General features: G+C 40.5%; 1 long non-coding RNA gene across 1 annotated transcript in view; it reads left to right on the top strand.

The window, feature by feature from the left end:
• The window catches only part of LOC115568517 (uncharacterized), a 91589-nt gene extending 74947 nt beyond the window's left edge, over window positions 1–16642 (top strand). Inside the window, exons 2-4 of the long non-coding RNA XR_003981416.1 lie at window positions 16007–16071; window positions 16191–16244; window positions 16364–16642. This is a non-coding gene — a long non-coding RNA (uncharacterized LOC115568517). The remainder of the gene's footprint in view (window positions 1–16006; window positions 16072–16190; window positions 16245–16363) is intronic.
• The last annotated feature ends 4698 nt before the right edge of the window (window positions 16643–21340 follow it).

Raw genomic sequence — 21340 nt, 5'->3', positions numbered from 1 at the left:
TTGCGTCTGTCCAAAAAATGTAATTTGTGATACTGTCAGAAAACGGGTCAGATGCGGTTTTAAGTTTGGCGGATGCAGCCGGGTGCGGGTTTGCAAAATAAGACCCGTGCAGGACTCTGTCAGCCGGCAAAATGTAAATATGCGAACTGCTCCAAAAACGAAAGTGAAAGTAAAAACTTGCGCTCACAGCAGTGAGTGACCCAGCTGTCTGTGTATCGTTGGCATGAGTGGAATGTAGGGAGAGTTGTATAAATGTGTATTTTGGATGTTTTCTTTCTTCTAGTCTGAAAGAAGACATGTTATGGAAGCAAAATAGCTCAAAATGTTTTTGCCTGCCATGTCTCCCCTTAAGGCTGCAACTAATGATGAATTGATGATGTACCCTCTGAATCCATTTCATTTTTTATTACAATTTAGCTTATAGTTATTATTTATTAGAAAATTAACAAAAAAATAAACTAATTCAACACAGGTAACCACTTTTGCTTTATTTCTTTGATAGCTCAGATGTATTCTCTAGTTTATTTTATGTTTTCACCATTCGTATCTATACAACCAGTGTGTTTGTGATTAAATTGTGTACAAGAGCACACAGTTCTTCATAGATCTAGCCTCTTAATTTTGCTTTCAAAGTGCACCAGATTGCAGAGATGGACAGAGTACTCGACCCCAGTACTTGAGTAAGAGTACAAATACTACTGGTCAAAATTTACTCCGTTACAAGTAAAAGTAGCTCAGTCGACATGTTACTCGAGTAAGAGTAAAAAGGTACTTGCTTTTAAAGGTACTTAAGTATCCAAAAGTACATGCTTTTAAATTTACTTTAAGTAAAAGTAAGAGTAAGAGTAAATTTCTTATTTTTCACATCAATGATTTACTATAATTTTTTCTAAATGAATTTAAGGACCTTTTAACTCTTGTTTCTGAGAATTAACTCTTTGAAACCACCTGCACTGATGTGCTTGCTTTTAGAACCACAATGTTACATAAAGCCTGCAGAAACACTTATAAAAACAAATACAATGAATGGGATCACAGGAGGACGGCACAGTGATGTTGATAGGTTTTCATGTAGTGAGTCCCTGGGACCCACAGGTGGTGAGTTGAGTGGGTCCCTGGGAAATTCAATGGGTCCCGACTCCCCAGTTAAAAAGATTTCTTTCTTTCTTATATTATTCTCCTTCTTAAATTTTATTGAGTGTTAAAGTCCTTTGATGGTGGTATGATATGGTTATAATAAACGGATATATTCATGTATGTTCAAAATTTATCTGAAATTAAACAAATAAAATTCCAGATCTGAAAAGTTTATTGCAAAACAACTGTCACAGTGGCATATGACATTCAAATCAAACAGCATTTTTGTAGCAACATAAATAGCACCAAAATAAATTACTAAAATTCAAATAGTCTGCTGACCTGCACCGTTTGGGCATAACAAAATGGTGGCTGCCATTCAATGTAGTTTTCATCACCACCACCGGATTATGTTCTGTTTATTTCATTACAGCACGTCCCCTAAACGTTAAAATATAATCGACACAAATGAGCACAGCATCGAGCAGTGGAAACGTGGGTTTATTTACTATGAAGTTCGTATTTTTAATTGTTGAAATCAGAGGTGTAGTAAACTTTTCAAAAGTGCGGGGGATGGATGTGGTGGTGGTGGTGGTGGTGTTTCTTTTAACACAATTTTGGGTCGGGGGGTGATGATAAATGACACTTAAATATTAAATCTGTGTCTATAATAACCACACCCTGACATGTAAATGTGACATCGGTCTTGATTCGTTTAATTATGATATTTATAATAGAAGCCTACTGCAACTGTACTTTTTCTTTTTTACCATTAAATGTTATTTTATACATTATCATTTTCTATAATGTTCTGTCATGGACTACATCACTTCACTGCTGACAGAAAAGAGAGCTGCTCACTGCCAGTTGCAGCTTCTTATGTTGATCTACCGTGTCTGTTAATTTTTTTGTCATGATTGTTATTATTAGTACTTAGATTATCAAAAATCACAGTTACATGTCAGGATGTGGTTATTATAGACAGATTAAATATTTAACTGTCATATGTCATCACAGTAACAGTGTTACATACATTAGCAGCTGTAAATACATAAAAACATTATAAAACACATCATGTGGTTTGGTGTCGACCTGTATACTGAACGTATCAGGAGTAATCAACGTTCATAATCATCAGAGAACGTTACAGACTATGTTTTTGGTGCTCTCTGTTTCCAGAGAATTCACAGAGAAGTTGGAGAAGTTTGTGACATTTTCAGCCCGGATTTTTGTGAGGAGGGAATTAATCGCCTGTCCCAAATAAACGCATGGTCTGTTAAGTGGTTGAGACAAATACACGCCCGGCTATTATTTGGTATTTTACGGTAGATCCCGCTTCATCAACAAGAGCTGAACAATAAATCTAACATAGCAAGAGAGGCGGGACTTAAGGCAGAACAGTCAATCATCAGCCGGTCAGTCCCAAAGCCGGTGTCATGTTTGAAGCAGCAACAGGACAGGAGAGGGAGGAGAGAGGAGGCAGCTGCAGCGAGCGCAGACACAGAGAGGCCAGAGAAAGTGACTCCGGCCGCAGTAAGGCGTTTGTGCAAAACTGCAGAAAAACTGCAGAAAAAGTGTGGATGTTGAACCCTCTCATCGGGAAAAGTGTGGGTGTTGAACCCTCTCACCGGGAAAAGTGTGGGTGTTAAAACACACACATCCCCCACGAGTGCGATGTCCCTGGTTGAAATGAAATCAGCGGTGACGGGCTAGTTGTTTTGGTAGCGGCTAAATTAGGATGTCACGATACTTTGTACAGGGGATCACGTCTGCGCCGAGTAGATGAGCAGAGGGTTGAAACAGCGCTTGTCCGGTCTGCTAACAAGGTTTCTTTCCCAGTTACTGTGATTAAACGCAAGTTGTTTAATGTTCACAATGTATCGTTTTTCATGGGAAAAATGAGGTGCGTCCCCGGGACGCATGGATAGTGAGTTTAGTGCGTCCTTTCAGATTTTAATGCGTCAGGGACGCAGGACGCGTACCTAGCAACATCACTGCAGCAGATGTTGCAGATGCAGATGTTTATTTACTATCATTAAAACTGTAAGCAAATGAACCCTGCACCGTCCAACTAACTCTCTAACAGAAGTTGGGAACTAGAACCCCCTCAAAGACCAATGTTGTCCCCAGACCACTGGTTGAGAATCACTGCTTTACAAAAAACTACATCTGATGCAGCCATTGTCGCGGTTTTGTGTTGACAAACGCAGTCGAGAGCGTGGCTACTTTGGTGGTATCCTTATGGGGAGGAATGACGTATTTCCGCTTTTACGTAGATCCCAATGGAGAGCCTGCACTGTGATGGGTTTCCTTCTTTGACAAACACAGCTTGTGTCCAATAGTATTTTAGAAAAAAAAGAAAAAAAAAAAAGAGCAGACCTGAAAGTAACGAGTACTTTTCAGCCTTCCTAGAAATTAACTCGAGTAAAAGTAAAAATATTTGTCTTGGAAATGTATTCAAGTAAGAGGAATAAGTACCAAAGAAATCTAATACTCAAGTAAAGTGCAAATCCTCTGGATATGTACTTAAGTACAGTACTCAAGTAAATTTACTCCGTTACTGTCCACCACTGCCAGATTGATGCATTTAACTTTAAAATGTTTTAAAAAATCTTCAGGGGAGCATGCCCCCGGACCCCCCTAGAGGGTCTGACATCCACCCACCACAATCTCACAAAATCCTGTTGGAAACACTGCTTGACCAGATCATCATATTTTAACAAGGATATTTAGGTTACAGCCATTTAATATATGAGATGTATAATGCAGACCAAACTGCTCTTAACTTGTTCATGTGAGTCAGCATACACTCTGTTTTGTCTGTATGTCATACTCTGTACACTCCCCCTCTTTTTCTCATCCATGCTGCCTCTATTTCTCTGTCTCTCTCTGATAGGGCAGTACATTTAATTTTCTTGTTGCATGTGCAGTGATTTAAATGAAGAAAAACATTTATCTGACCTCGTTCCTGTTTATGATCATATACATGATTTGTTAAGAAATCTAATAAAGGGGCGCCATTCAGCTCAGTTGGTAGAGCGGGCGTCCAGTGTGCAGAGGCTTTGTCCTTGCTGCAGCGGACCCGGGTTCGACTCCCGGCCCGGGTCCCTTTGCTGCTTGTCACTCCCCCTCTCTTTCACCCTGTTTCCTGTCACCTCTTAAGCTGAACTCTCAATAAAGCTATGAAAGGACAAAAAAATACTTTTAAAAAAAAAGTAAAGAAATCTAATTAAGATGTAGTATTGGGTGTACCTAAACTACCTGGAGCCCTGCATTGTTTTTCCATGGTTTAACAGGATGTTTTTTGTAGGATGTGACTCGGACTGACACCCTTCTTCATTTTAAAGTGTCAAACCTTCTACACAACATAATGCCCAAAGTCCTATGTACCGTGTTGGCTGCAAAATAAAAGACAGAGAATTATGGAGGCATGAGGTTAGAAAATAGAGCCGCTGGTCAAACAACCTGATGCCAGAGCATGCAGCAACAGCAATGGCTGATGGCCATGCCTCAGCTTGGCCTGGCTCAATATTTACACAGCTGTGTCCAGTCTGGAGCACATCAATGGAGGTTGGCCACCTTGCTGACCACAGCGGGTCACCACAACATGCCGACACCAAAAAACAAACTAGCACAATCTGCTTTGACTCAGGAACTTGTGGGTGGGCTCTAATGAACATGGAAAGTAGTAAACAAGGAACTTGTTTCCAACTGCGAGATCCATCTTTGCTGTGAACTTTTATTTATAGGACAATGTTTTTTATTTCCTATTGCAATCAACTTCAGACAGAGTGAGCCAGCGGCTGTTACTTGTAGTACAATATAATTATATTATTTATAATTAGGTAATTGCATTTAATCAAGCTGAAGGGAACTGCTGTTAGTTATACAGTAATGGTGATAGTAGGGTGATATGGCACAAAAATGTAATCTCCGATTTATTCACACCAAACTTGAATTACGATTTTATCACTTTTCTTTTCCCTTCTCAAAAACAAACTCCAAATGACAGAAATTATTAAAAGCATTGCTTTTATTTTAACGCTGTTATTGTAAACAAAATTGCCCTGCCAATTGAAACAGTGGACCTTCAAACTCACTTGAAATAAAATTTGTCCCTTTGGGTTAAAATCAGGGCTCTACAGTGCGAGCATTTCACTCGCATTTGCCCCTAAGAAAATGTATGGGCGAACCGGGATGATTTTGGCACACAGTGTGTGAGCAAAAGTTCCCATCCCAGCCACAAGTTACCGTCACAACCTGTTTTATCTGTGATCGTTCAAAAAAATCCTCAATTTCATTGTACTCTCCTGTACAATGACAATAGAGACTATTCTATTCTATTCTATTCTAAATTACAATCCTCTGGCCGCAAGGCAGGTCAACGGACTGTGGTGAAGTTAGTTTTAGGTTAGATATTCAGCTGATATTCACTCGGGTCCAGCCGCAACTTTACTGAGGTTTGCCCTGTCTTAGCAGCAGGAGTACGGTTAGCTCACCTCCCAGAGTCTCGCACTGAATCGCTGGAAACTGATTTAGGGACAGTCATTAGATTACTTGGCATAAATATATTAATATATAATATTTCAGTATCTTCCATGTCATGTGACCCAGTGACTCCAAACCAGCAGCAAATTGTATCAGTAAACTGGAAGAAGAAGACACCTTTTTCTATCATATTTTAGTTCTTGCTCTATTTTATATGAATATTAATATGCGGAAATTCAGATTTTTTCTCAATAGCTTCCATGTCATGTGACTCTGTGACTCCAAACCAGCATCAAATCTTGTCCCCAAGTGGGCCAAATAAGACACACCTATTTTTATTGTATTTTAGTGCTTCCTCTATTTTATATGAATATAAATATGCACTTGGACAACTGACATCCTTTGTGTTTAGTACACATTGGATACAAAATGAAATTTAAAAAAATGAAATCACTGTAAATTTAAGAAATTGTTTTGTGCTGCCTAAAATGAAAAAAATGAAATCAAACACTGTAAATCATTTTGTTTGTGCTGCCTATTTAAGTGTGAAGTGTTCGATAAATCGATGAATAAATATTTTTTGTGCTCCCATATATATCTTTGTGCTCCCAGATATTTCACTTTAGGAGCACATGTGCTCGTTGGGAGAAATGTCAGCGTAGAGCCCTGGTTAAAATGGTTTTGTAAAAATAAATGTAACATGTCAGCTTTCAGGTTTTTATAAAAACAGATCAGTTTCCCCATTGGGATTGATAAAGTGTGAACATAACTTTCATCAAATACTTTTTTTGCAAAAGGTGCCTTTTTGTTTACAAACAGTATTATGTATTCCTGAGGACATGTAAACTAAATTAAACATCTGCATGCATTGCATAGTAAACATCACATGTCGGTAGATGCACAGGACATGAGGTGTGTGCTTGCTGTCTTTTAAACACATTCTTGGCCAGGAAGACGAGCCTGTCTGCTTCCTCTGGCTTGAGACATTCCCCGTTGTTGCTTCGTAGCACAAACCTAGGGTCGAAAGTTTTCAGTATGTGGATGAACCTCCGGCTTTTCCACTGTAGTTACGGGCATCATATCTTTAGCGACATACAACGTGACTCTTGTCATACGGGACACCAGGGCTTGATGCTTAGCATTTTCCCAAGTAGCACGTGTGCTCCTAAATTGAAAAATCCGGTAGCACACAAATAATTTTAGGGGCATGATGAAAAGTTGCCAAGCTGTAAAAAAAAAAAAAAAAAAGTGTCCAGCTGCTTGCTTCTGCACTTTGCAGTACTTACAATACATTAATTCGTTTTCGTAAAGGAGCCACAGGAATGTTTTCTGCCAGTCAGCATTAAACCTGTACTTTTTGGGGCTGGGAATGGTAGCGTTGCTCCTCCGGTTTCTTCAGTCACGTCAGCTTCTTCATCTAACTCTAAATCTTCCTCATCCTTGTCCACCATTTCGGCCTCGGTGCCTAGGTCCACAGCTTCTGGCTCTGTCGCCCTTTTAAAATAATCGCTAATGCGCTTCATAGTTCATACGTTTTGTTTTCGTTTGTTTGGCTTCGCCTCGTTACCATAGATACTCCCTCTGCATTTAACTGCCTTCCGCAGCACGTCGGCAAGCACGCTCACTACGTGTAAATCACATTTTTTTTTTTTTTTCAGCTGAGGCTGCATTCAAGTGCAGAACCGGCCACAGCCTCCAAACGTCAGCAACACATCATTAAACATTTTTTGAACAGTAAAATTCGGTAGTCTCACACGTGCTACTAATTGCATTTCACAATTCGCACTGAAATATTTTTTACTAGCATTTGCGACGAGGTGCTCGTCCCTGCGGGACACAATGATTTAATGATTCCGCTTATGTTGGCTGCTTTATAGCGGGTGTTTGTGGGCTACCGCGGTCCTGTACATCTCGTAGTGAAGTGTCCCACTGTGATACATGCATCTGTTTGAGATGCTGAAATAAATGGGTAGATCCACTGTCTTTAGTTGTAACAGCCTTTAAGCAAACTTTGCAGCGGGCCGTGGTTTGTTGGAGGAATTATGCTACAAAACTGAACTACTGACAAGACTGTGCCTTTTTAGGAACAAACTTTTGGCTTGCTGCCATGTTGTTGTGTTTGTTTCTCAGTGGAAAGTAAATGCGGGGGGAGGGCGGAGTCCACTATGAACTGCAGGAGTCCACGGGGAGCCGTTGCGGGGAAAGTTAAAGAGAAAATCTTTAATTTAATTTAAATCTTTGAATTTAAAACTTTTTTTAAATTGTCCTAAACCACAAACTTGAATTTATCAATTTTACAGATTTATCGCCCAGCCCTAGAATACAGGCTTGCTCAGGTTGGCTTAGGGTTTGTGTTCGAGATGGATACTGAGGATCAGCCTTCAATTTTAAGGTAACATTCTAAGGACACCCAGCAAATGTGCAATAGCTAACATTGGTCAAAAAGAAACTTTGTTATGTCTGGGAGATGTTTAAGCCATGCATACACCATCTCCCATACATAAAAGAGAAATATGCACAAGGGAAAGACCGATTAGCAGTCTTGATTTATCAGGGCTGATATTCAGCATTTCAAGATTATCGGTATCTATTATTTTTCTGTCAGATTGGCGATAAAATAAACTAATTTGAAAATGTGCTACTTTGGCTTTGATGCAGCATCCTGTCACAGAATGTCCCGCCCTAGCAATATCTCATTGGTAACACATCACAAGTAATAATGATGTCATAAAGAGGACATGAAATATCAAGTAATAGATGGTAACCATACACTGAAACATCACTGATGTTGTGGTTGTTTTTGCATCCTGCAAAATGTCAATCAGAGATGCCTTTTTAAACTTCATTTAAATTATTCATGATACATTTTGTCATGCTTATGTCAGCAGGATTACAACAAAATGTACTTAACAGATTTTCACAAAATGTGGATGGGGCCCAGAATAGATCCCATTCACTTTTGGTGCAGATCTGGATAAAGGGGCAGATTCTCACAATCTCTAACATTGCATGATAGGGTGTTTTTCGACATTTGTGTTTTTTTTGTAAATTTTTCAGGGAATATTGGATTTTGGAGCATGGATTTAGATGAAAAAAGATAGGCGTATTTGGGATGCTGTGAGTGAGTACAAAGGGGGTTGTTGGGCCTTGGTGTAGACATACACTTTACTGAGTGCCATTCTAGTTTTTTTTTCCTGAAATGTAACATTGTTAAGTCTGTTTAAGTATGAGCTCTGAAAATCAATAACTGATCATCCCTCTTACAATCTAATCACAGTGATGGTTTAAAGGGTATATCTGCTGAATTACTGATACAGTCACTATTAGCAGGCATGTGCGACAACTTCTACAATGAAAGACACAGAGACAGATGAATAGATAGGAATAAAATAGAAAATAGAAATGCTATTATTTTGCCACTCAAAACCTCTACAACTTTAACCCAAAACGGCATCACCAGGGCACATTCATATATACAGTGTAGAAAAGTTCCCACTTCTGTTTTACATTTCCAACACAGGTTGTCATTGAAGTCTTGTCTGCGTGTGGTCATATCGATGTATCATCTTATACTATAGTATAAACTTTCCTCTTGCCTCTCTCACATATTTTCCATACTCCGACAAAATCTCCAACCATTTCTCCTGTGTAAAACCTGTTCTCAAATCCCTCTGCCACAGCAGCTTCACATTGGATGATTCACTACTCACCCAGTGGTTAATTAATTTATAAAATAGTGAAGCTGTATGGCATTCATGTGGCCTTTTACGATATTCCAAAATTTGATTCTCTATGATTACTTTAAATGAACACATAATATCTATACAAGTCTCCTATAGTGTGTATGCCACTGATTCCAACAAACAGGTGTTTTTCCAATACAGATGGTAGGACCGGGATCGGGGCCGACATGGGCATTTTTCCACTGATCGGAATCGGCAATTTTGAACGTGGCTCCAAGCCCCCCCCCCCCAAAAAAAATTACATCGGAGCATAATTTGTGGCAGAACACAGATGCACGTTTAACGTTACTCTGGCAAGCCTGTTTATAAAATGTCTGCAGTGTGGAAATAACTTAAATTAGAAAGCAAAAGCAATCCAACGGCGACATGTAACATCTGCAATACGACCGCTTCATGGAGCTGCGTTTAATACTACTCATTTGATGCGGCATATAAAAAACAAACACTCAAAGAACACAACGAGTTCACTCGAGAGCACAGGCAAAGACACCGAAGCAGCAAACACTCGCAGATACTTTCAAAAGGAAAGAGAATTTATCCTCGAGACAGCGACATGGCCAAAAATATTACAGAGAAGGTAATTAAATTAATCGCTCTGGATAACCAGCTCATCTCTGTGGTAGAGGATCAGGGTTTTCTTTGTCATCTGGATTTTTTGGTATGCCCTACCATCTCGGCATTATATTACATTGACTCCACTTTCGAGTTACAACGGGCCGGTATACGCACTTGTTTCGTGTGCCTCATACAGCAGAGCATGTAAAACAGGCAATCGAGGAGATGCTGAAGGCGTGTGAAATAGACAAGCAACGTGTCACCGTCATTTTTATGTGACAGTGTGAGGAATATGAAAAAAGCAATGGATGATATGAAGGTACCAAGCGTGGGCTGCGTCTCGCACACACTTTAGCTGGCTGTACACAAGGGTCTGCTGTCACCGTGCAGCTTCAAAGACTCACCTGCTAACTCAAGGAAGGTGGTCGGCTAATGTTGTAATAGCATATGCAGAATAAGAAACAGCCATATGAAAGTATATACTTTGTTTCGACAAAATAAAAAAAAACTATATAGAACAGCTTGGATGCAGGTACATTTTTCTTAATGCAGCTGTATTATGCATGAAAATATTAGTTTAGGCTAAGTATCGGATCAGGACTCGGTATCGGCATTTACCGAATATAAAAGGACTAGGGTCGGGATTGGGGTAAAAAAAAGCTGATCGGGACATCCCTAATTAAATGGTGAACACAAATTTTTCTCAGTATCCATCCAGTCAGCTGTGTCCCCCATCTCTTCCCAGAATTTGGACATTTCAAATGCTAAATAGTACAATCTTGGATCTGGTAACCCCATTCCCCCTTTCTCCTTAGAGACACATAATTTACTCAATTTAATTCTTGCTCTCTTCCCTTCCCAAAGAAAATGTTTGATTATATTGTCATATCTCTTGAAAATGTCAGGTCGAATAGTAATTGGCAACATCATAACCAAATAATTGAATTGAGGGGCAACACTCATTTTTATAATATTTACCTTTCCCCACAGAGTAAGCCTGTTTTTTTTTACCATTTCTCTACATTATCTTAAATTTTTCCTAATACTGGGTTAAAATTCAGTAGGGGTAGATCGATTCAGATCTTTGACCAGCCTTTTCGGCATCTAAGGAAATTGCAGCTTTTGGGGCATCTTTTGACCGACTCAACCTCATTGAATGTAACCATTTTCTCATACTATCTGTAGAGGATCTATTTTTCATAAAATCCGCCTGGTAAGGATGTATAATGTTGGGCAGGACTTGTTGTAAACGTAGGGCGGTAGCTCGTTAAGGCCCATCTCCCCCGGCCGTCCACACAACATTCCCGTGACTCATTCAGGTCCAGATAAGTGTCCGTTTATCTTTTATCTCACATTCAGTCCGCATCATCCTCATGATCGTTGTCGCTGATGAGTTTGTCTGCATCCTTCGCTTTGGCAAAACTCATGTTTTTCTCTTTCCACTTGAACCTCAATGTTGCCGGGTAGGCCAATGTTTACTTCACGTTGAACTCCTGGAGCTTGTACTTCACTGCTGTGAAAGCCTTCCTCCTCTCTGCCAGCTCCTTGATCATGTCAGGGAACACAGAAAGTCGTCATCCTTCCCACTCAACCCCACTCTTTTTTCTTTCGCTATTGTAATCACCTTGTCCCTCGCTGACTGTCTCAGGAAACGTATAAGCACCGGTCTCGGAGGCCGGTCTGGGTCCGGCATTGGCGCCGGCGCCCGGTGCGCTCTTTCAATCTCAAACTCAGGATCAACACGGACTACGAGCCCCTCAGTCAGAATCTTCTGAACACAGTTTAACAGTGTCCCATTGGTGCCAAAAGTCTCTTTCAGGCCAATTTGTCTCACGTTGTTTCGTTTGCTATGGTTTTCGAGTGTTTGAATGCGTTCCCACATTACTTTCATCTGTTTACTTCTCATGCCTTCAGCTGCGTCTAGCCTTTCTGAGATCTCCTCCAGATGGACGATACGCGTTTCTCCCTGAGTCTCACATGCATGGCCGCCACCGTTGTTTTCAGCTCAGTCGTTGTCTCCTTGATAGTGGAAACTTTCCCTGGCATTCCCTTTAATCATTTCTGCGAACAGACTTTCGAGATGGGGTGGCGGCTCGGCATTGTCATTATCGTCAGGTGGACACGCGGCCTGTGCTTTTGAAATACTTTGACGCTGACATCTGTAATTCCGTCATTTACTCCCCCAAAAGGACTTAGGCTCTTTACTCAATCAAATGGCTTCAAAACTTAAACGACTGTAAGCCACTAAATAATAATAATTTACAAATTTATATGTGGGAAGGTGGAAAGCCTCTAACCAGCCGCCATCTTGTTCACTGCACCCATGTGACTTCTTGATAATATTTTGATTAATTCTACAACCCCAATAGATTGTGAGTTTTAGTCATGAATCCACAGTTTTATGCATTGGGCTTCTATTAACAAAAGTTGTGGGCGGTAAAGTAATCTACACCATTACAATTCTTTTGTTACCCTTCTGTTGAGCTTTCAAGCGAGTTAAACAGATACTTAAAGGTGGAGTCAAGACACTGCAGGCCACTGTTTGGTCAAAGGGAATAGGGGCAAATGGTTGTCTTGTCGTCTATGGTCTAATGTAGGATTTCCCGAACAGTCTTTTGTCTCACTGCCTGCAGCTTGAAAGAAAGCTTGTCTCCTGGTTATCATATAGACATACTGAGAAGAAAGAACACAAAACATTCCATCCTCCATTGAGTGTTTGTTGTCATTAATAGCATCAGTGCATAATGTGTGTGTGTAGTGAGTGAGAGAGTGTGAGTGTCAGAAAAAAGTGACGGAGATGCTAGTGAAGCAGAAGAAAAGGTTAGCAGTAAGTTTTTGGTCAACCAGTTAAATTGTGTAGTACAGGTAACAGCGTGTCAGTTACTAAATGCTGCATCTTCTCAAGAGGACTTACTGCTAGAAAAGGGATAGCCCTGAAGCCTTGGTAACAACCCTGCCTAAATTGCTGTCTGCAGTGGAAATGCAAATAGATTGAGGTTACAGTTATGTAAAGTTTAAAAAACTCACCTGAACTGAAACACACTGCTTGGGGGAGGTTTACTGAGCTTTGTTTAAATTCTGACAACCTGTCTGTCAGGAAACACAGTTCAGAAACATTCTTGATTTTTACTTGAGAACATGCCATATTATATAAGTAAGGCGGAGGTGGCAAAATCCAGTCATGCTGTCAATGCCATTCCAAATAGTGTTTCATGTCAAATCTCTTTGGACTTAAAACAGCTGACATTAACAGGAAGTGAAGAAAGAGTAGAGAGAGAAAGGGATTTATAACCGCCACAGTTAATGCTTTGTGAGGAATGTTTAATTTAATGTCAGAAGAAATGTTGTACATCGTACGAAGTCATGCATTTACAGGAGAGTGAGAGAGTGCTTAATATTTAAAGAGCATAAAGTGCTTATATCTTTACTTGATGGATCCGGGGCTTCTTTAAGTAAACATATTTAAGTATGGAGCACTGCGAGGCTGAGAAACCAAGTAGCTGCCGTGATCATTTACCCTCTCTCAGTGGCGTCTGTCATGCCTGGACATCCAACCACACACAGGCTGTGTCTCAATGCCGGGTCTGCATCTTTCAGAGGAGCATTTGAAGGCCAATTACTTTACAACGCCACACGAAGGCTGTCCCATCAGGGGCTCCTCCAAATACAGCCAACAAATGCGGCCTTTTTCCCTCCTTTTTGGAGGATGCACCGCTGCGATCTTTCGTGGCCTCACATATCCCAAGAGTCTTTGCGCTCCCAAAAAAGAAGAAAGAAAGAAATAATGGCAACATTAAGTGGGGAAGATCTTGTGTTTAAATATAAGTATTGGGTTTATACTCGGTCTTTACTCATTTTAAAGTCCAACGCCAGATATATTAAACTTCCAAGGACCTTTAAACCTCAAAATGTCAGTTAAAATACATTGGTAATGCTTAGCTTGATGCCTTTTGTAAGTAAAGCTTTAAAAGCCTTCACTTTCAAATGTTAGACGTTCAGAGGTTGACTTATATCTGTAGCCCTTTCCCAGGCTATTGTGAGTTCTTTATGTACGAACCACCCACCTACACACACGCACACATACACCGTGCTGGGGTTTAGGGCTCTTTCATTCTTTTAACCCACACAATTATGCAGTTACGGGGCCGAACGCAGCTCGTGCGTCTCGGCTCTTCCTCCTGCTCTCCTCTGCCGTACTGCGGTCAGACTGCTCTCCAGTGCGTCTCCCACTCCTCTGCCATCTGAGGTCCAGCCGCTACTGCATTTAAAGGGAGTGAGTGATTAGTAACTGGGTGCCATCTCTGTCAATCACTCACCTGGCTCTGCTCTCCTGAGCGCTCTCCACCTCTTTCTCCTCTCGCAGCCATGCCCCGACCACGCTCACCTCCACAATATCTTATGTTTTATTGTGACTTTTGAGATGTTATAGACTATTTTTACTTCATGTACATAAATGGACCAAGAAGAACACATTTAGATCAGGCTGTGATCCTTGCTTTATTTCCAGACTGTAAAAATGTAAAGTCTAGTTAAACATTTTAATTGAATTAAGAGCTAAGTTTATGATTATCATTATTATGATAATATTTTTGCTGTATTAAACCCTTTTGTCTGTTGACATAACACAAAACGTCTTATACACTTCATTGTGTTTTAGCTAGGGCTGGGACGACGCGTCAACGTAGTCGACGTAATCGACGACATAAATTTGTCGACATGAATAATTTGCGTCGACACGTCGTCCCAAACAGGAAGTGGTAGTACCTGCAGAGGCCCCTCTCACACATAGACGCTGCATTAACGCCGCTGCGGCGGTTCGTCAATTCTCCGCCGTTGGTCATTCACACAGAGCAAAGCACCGCTGGAATAAAGACGAACCGCCATGTAATTCACACAGAAAGCTGCGCTGCTGCTCCTAAAGAGACGTGATGGTACATGTCATGATGATGACGTCGGGGTGTTTCAATCTAAACCCACGGACCGTTTATAATGTGTAGTGATTGAGAACTTGGCCCCCTAAACATCCTGGAAGGTGAAAGAGTTACGTTTTTCAAGCTAAATTACATTATTACATAATCGCCATCAGTAAACAGGTCGCTGCGTGACTCTGTCACTTGCGGGGACGGAGGCTGTTTTCAGTGGGAAAGTTCACTGTTTCACTCGGTCGGGAGGGCTGACCATCGTGGGGATTTCTATCAACACAACCACTTGAATGAGTTAAAGGTTTTTGCCGATGACAGACGCTGTTTTTTGGGCAGAAATGTGACGAAGAGTTGGTAGGACAGGCGGGAGGACAGACGCTGCTCTGCCTACAACTGCGGTATTTTTTTCCTCATATAAGTTACCATAAAAGTTACAGTTACTACGTTGCTTTTGTTTGGTCATGTAACGTTTAATTAATCGTTAGATTAGTCGACTAATCAAAAAAATAATCGCTAGATTAATCGTTTGAAAAATAATCATTTGGGACAGCTCTAGTTTTAGTGAGCAAACAGAGCTTCATCCCTATCCGAGGTCAGAACGAACATTTGTTTGTTCACAGGGGCAAGGGCTGCCCTATAAATCAAATTTTCATCGTCATCACTATATGAACATGTGCGATAAACACATCGCAAAAGACTCTCTGACGCAATGAATAAGAAAAATCATTTTGTTTACATGCGCCATGCATGCACGTTGAGCATGCCAACATTTAGCCTATCAGACTGAGCCCTGGATACAAGGGCCAATCAAATGAAGCCCCAGCTAGCAGTTAGCTACCCTAACAAAATTAATCGGCATTAGTTTGGTGGTGATTGCCAGGTTATGGTGGCTGAGGGAGGAGAGAAAAGCGATGAAAATGTTGTCAACAAAGACCTAGTGGTGAAAAGAAACAGCACTTCTGCTATTTGGACTTATTCTGGATTCAGGAGAGACGATGTGTTACAAACACAGGTACTGTGTAAAACATGCTGAGCGAGAGAAAATACAACCAACCTCCATCACCACCTGCAACACAACCATAAAGACCTGCACGAACAATTCAAAAGTAACGTTAGTCATCATTAACTGTATAGTTAATAATGTGCAAACTTCATTATTAGTTTATTTATTGCAAGTTATATCGTCATCGCAATATTGAACAGTGTTATCGCACATTGCAGATTTTCCTCAAATTGTGCCGGCATAACAGGAGCTAACCATTCCACCGCGGCTGGATGGAAGTAAGGTAATAATGAATAATAATAGCCCATATGTCAGTCCTGATGTCACTTTTTGTAAATCTTTGCACTCCTTTGTTAATGTGATTTTGTGTAAACCTTTTCTCTTGCTTCTCTCTGTGTTCAGAACAGTTCCAGAAAAGATGGAAATACGTGGGACCATTTAAAGAACAAGTACAATGTAGGTGCAGGTTTGTAGGTGCATGATGATGTGGAAACTAAATTATATTTGTTTTACCCATGCAAGTTCATAAATAATTTGCAGAAAATTGCTGACGTGATTGATTTTCACTGCCTAAGGATCGCATATATCCAGGGACAGGAGAGGGGGTCAGTGGGAGGCCCAGCGCTGCTACTGGGCCCTGGTTTGTCGTCATGGATGAGATGTTAGGACAGAGGCCTTCCTTTGCCCCCCCGTCCCAAATGCCTCCATCCCTGAGGACGCAACAGGGCCAAGTGCCGGCGGGTGACCAGGAGGAGGAAGATGACGACGATGAGGAGGAGAGCCAGCAAAGGCCGAGGAGAAAGAGGAGGAGTGAGGATGAAGGAGGAAATGAGGCTCTAGAGAGAGGATGGAGAGGCATTTCTCTCTGCTCCAGAGGACAATCGTTACATTATTTCTGTTGTTATTTAGTTAATTTATGAGTTCCTTTAAAATTATTTTTTTCATAATTGTTCATTTTATATAATTCATGAAATGAAATATTGTTCTGTTGTTACACGTTGTCTATTCCCATCAGTATTTACAACTTAAGTACAATTTATAACAGCAAATGGCGTCAAGTGCTACTTTTCAGGGACAACAAGGGATTGAATGTTTTCTTTTATCATTAAGGTCTAAACATTTACAACTTTTTACAAAATGACAGCATAAATAACTATTTACAGTTTATTATTAACTATTAACAAAAACAATTGCTATTAAAAACAGTTACAAATGATCTAGAGTAATAGGCTGAGCAGGAATACCTGGCAGTGCTGCTGGGCTGGATGGGATGCCACAATAAGGACCCTGGTGTCAGTGGGACATCATCTGGGTCGGTACTCAGGGTGTTTGGGGGTGCAGTTTCCACTGTCCACCACATCGTCCATCAACTGGGTTTGCAGCTCTGACTCGATTGACGGCTGCCATTATATTAAGAATGTTTTAAGAAAGAGGCAAGAATTATGATTTCATAATATATTTATAATAATACAAAATAAAGAAATAAAACCATATGTGGCGATCAACAGTTTATATGTCTAGCATTAACGTAATGTATCGGTATGTTAATTATACCTAACTGTTAGCTAGCTAATAATGCTAATAATGATAACATTACTGTGAGTTCAATGACAGGTTTACCTCTCCACGGTCCTCTCTAAACCCAGGATAAACCAGAGCTGCTTCCTCTCATGGAGGAAGATTAAAAAGGAAATCAGGAATTCCTGTAGCTCAAACATATTTGACAGTCAAACCTTACTCTTCTTCTTTCGTGGACCTGGGCTGCATAAATAGTGACGGTAGGGGTAGGTAGGGGCGGGAACATCTGGTGACGCAACAAGGAAATGCTCCGGAGGCTAGACTGTCCCATTTTACAACGGTTGACGCGGCCTTCGAATGTCTCTCCAAAGGACTTCGATGACCACAAAAGCCAGGTCCTTCAAAGGATGCAGACCCTGAATTGAGACACAGCCACATTAGCTTCCAACGTTAGATTGCGCATGTTGGAAAGTGAGCTTGTTCAGCTTGTACAGAGCTTACAAACAATAAGTATTCAGGAATTCTATGAGTGATTTGAATGGTCTAATGAGTGCTTTGAGCTGAGCTGCTCAAAGAAGAACTCTCCAGCCCATACAATGGAGCCATAAATTTCAACATCATTATGAGCTATTCAGATGTTCCCTGTTTGATTTGCATATTTTAGGAGCCAGAGGGCCATCAAAGTCAAACATAAAATACAAATTAGATCTTTATGAACCCATATTCATTTACAGTCTGCTGCTGCGTTCTGTTTAATTTTTGTCTCTCTCACTCTTCATCTCAATCATGCTCCTCCAATCTGTTCAAAGCTCAACATTATATAAAACACAACAAACACTCTGCCTTTTATCAGGTCGTTAATTTGTTATAATGTTTGCTGTGTGTATACAGAACATATACATTTCTCCAAATCACTCCAGGAGTTGACTGTGTCATCTTTAACTCTGCTATAATTGTCGATTTATATAAAGAACATTTTGAACCAAAATATACTCCAACACTAACAACTCCTCATGGGAGTGGCTGCTAAAGTAGCAGCCTCAGGCTCGATCAGAAGTGTTTGGCCAGTCAACATCATTATTTCCCAGGCCATCTGATATAGCCTCACCAATAGTCATAACTCACAAACCTCAATTCATCTGCCAAGGGCAAGGGCCCAAGGTCACATATGGCCTCAGGTTAACACAGTGCAGTCCACTACCAGGATGAGCTGCCACTGGTAGGCATTAAGTCTCCTGCTACACAATTGTTGAATTTGTTAAAGTTAACTTCCACCACAAAGACATTAATATATGTATGAATTATTTAGGTTTCATATTTTTGCCTGACAAGGACTTCTTTGCACAGTATTGTTTCACAGTCTTTAATTTGATTCCAGTTCAGTGGGTTTAGAAGAAAATCCTCTCCGTCAGATAGTGTCACATTTAATTTTTGAGACTCTGGATAACCTTTTCTAAAAGGTTAAATCTCTAAAACTTAAAGAGACACTTTGAGGTACTTGCTGGAAAATGGAAACCTTGCCAGAAAGTTGTTGACTAAAATATATTTTTGATTTCAGACCTGCCTCACCCTTGATACTGACACAGTATCAGTAAAGTTACTCTTCTGGTCAAAGACTTTTTAATTTTGTTTATTTAACCAGGTTATTCCCTTTGATATCACAGATCTCTTTTACAAGGGAAACCTGGCCAACCATGGCAGCAACACAGGCTTAAGATGGGAAATTAACAGAAAAAAGCACACTCAAATAATCAGATAAAACATTTGCACACAGATGACCTGGGCTCAATGGATTTCACCATCATTTCAAAGTTGTTCAAGTTGCTCATACAATATTCTGAAGTTTAAGTTCAGTTCCATGCCAAGTGTGCTAAAAACCTTAAAGCTTTCTTTTTTTTTTTTTTTTAAAGATTTTTTGTGGCATAGACACCTTTATTAGCAGTAGACAGAGAGGAAACACGGGAGAAAGAGGGGGAGGTGACATGCAGCAAAGGACCTCCGGCCGGAGTCGAACCGGGGTCGGCTGCGTTTTATGGAATGCGCTCTAACCACTCGACCACCTGCGCGCCACCTTAAAGCTTTCTTAACCAATTCAGTTTGGGCTTTGGGAACAACAAAACGCAAAATGTATAATAAAAATAACAATAAAATAATAATCATAAAAATATACCAGTGACTGAGGCGGCGTGCACATAAGACATTGAGTATAACACATAATGATGAGTAAGAGAACCACAGTTTGTAATGAATCTAGGTGACACATACTATCCAGCATGTGAAAACAATGAGCACAGGCATTCCTACACAACACATCTCCACAATAACAGGCAAAAAGGTAACATGCTGGATATGTGACTTATAGGCAGGAACACACTGGCCCAACCGATCGACGTCTGAAGCATTTGGGGAGACTTGGATGAGTTCGGGAACAAATATGTTCGGTGTGTTAGCTGTGTTGGAAGCTTTCGGAGCTGCGGGGACATTGTCTGCCCCAATTCAACATAAAAGTCTGAGGAGGTTGGCTGTCGGCCATCTGAGCCATTGGATTCTCTGATTGGTTGTGTACTAGCTGTATGACCATTCTGATTGGCGGTGTGCTAGCGAATTGGCGCGGTGTGTGGGAGGGGCGGAATACTGTGTGCGCTTTGTTTTTCTATGCACTCTGTTCCGTCATTTCCTGTTTTCATGTAGTGCCACCCGCTTATTGTGTCTCATGCAAGCGCGGAACGTACACGCTACTGTGGAGTATGCAGCACGTCAAAGTGGTGTGTTCAATGCAACTTTTCTGCCGAATGGGTCAGACAAGAGGCAACAGAGTGGTCGGATAAAGTCTGTTGGCTGTTGGTTTGAGTCTAGGCGGTGTGTGGGGGCCTTAAAAGTCAAGTGGTAATCGATTAGACAGCCCAGGTATTTCAAAGTACATAAAGATTAGGGCTGCACCTAATGATTATTTATTTTGTTTTTGCAGTGGCAGTCGACTCAACTTTTGGAGAAACACAGCATGACATCACAAAACAATCAATCAATATATCAAGGCCAATAATATAACCTGGCGATCAGCAGCACATTATTTGGCATGGATAAGAACTACAGAGTGAAGGCAACAGACATTTCTATGTGTAGCTTTAAGTTACACTTTCGCTTTGGTTCAGTCTTGTCCCCCGGGTTAAAACACAGCAATGATCTGCCTCATCCTGCATGTTTACTGTTATTTTTCATCCATCGATGAGGACAAACAATCACAAGTAGGACTAGCATGCCAGTGGCATAACAACATAGACTTAATGGTAATAATAAAGACTAGAGAAACATGATCAAGTTTGTTATGGTTTGATAGCATTAAACCTTCTAAATTTCCCTTAGGGTGGCTCTAGTTTTATATACTACAATTGATGGCTTTAGAGAGTACATCTTTATGCAAACACATTACATATTGAATCTAATTGTATTACAGTGCATAAAGAAAGAGATGACTTGACTTGGATCATCCATCATATCCATAAAAATATTACTGAGTGAATGTCATTGTTGCCTATCTATTTGTTAATCAAAATTGTGATATACACGTCTATGACACATTTATGATTTTCTAACCAAACAAATGGCTTTGTTAAGACTCTTAATATTTCTCTGCTATCAACACACCTGCTTTAGATATGATCAGGTATTAGAGTTGTAGCATCACTCTCAGAGATGCTGCAGCGTGCCGTTTTGATTCCCTTATGTCTTAAAGACATGCTGTTGCTCACAAATCCAGGCCGACCTTGTTCAATGTCAGAGGCTGTGCATAGGCTGCCTGAAATCTGTTCTAGTTTATTGGGTGTGAAGCAACCCAATATTGCACAATAACTATTTGCAATGACCAGGGGATGCTACAAGGCGTGAGGGAGACTCGAAACGTTTCTGCAACTTAGTGGGGATGAAAATAAATGAGCAGAAGGAGGGGTAATATTTGGCTGAATCTCCTATTGATTCTCTGAGGTACTGTATAGTGCCCAGCATCTCAAATAGTAAGGATAGTGGAGAGGAATGAT

The sequence above is a fragment of the Sparus aurata genome, chromosome 18, assembly GCF_900880675.1.
Source record: "Sparus aurata chromosome 18, fSpaAur1.1, whole genome shotgun sequence".
In the NCBI taxonomy this organism is placed as follows: Eukaryota; Metazoa; Chordata; class Actinopteri; order Spariformes; family Sparidae; genus Sparus; species Sparus aurata.
The sequence above is the reverse complement of the archived record's forward strand: the minus strand, read 5'-3'. Positions and strand labels throughout refer to the sequence as shown.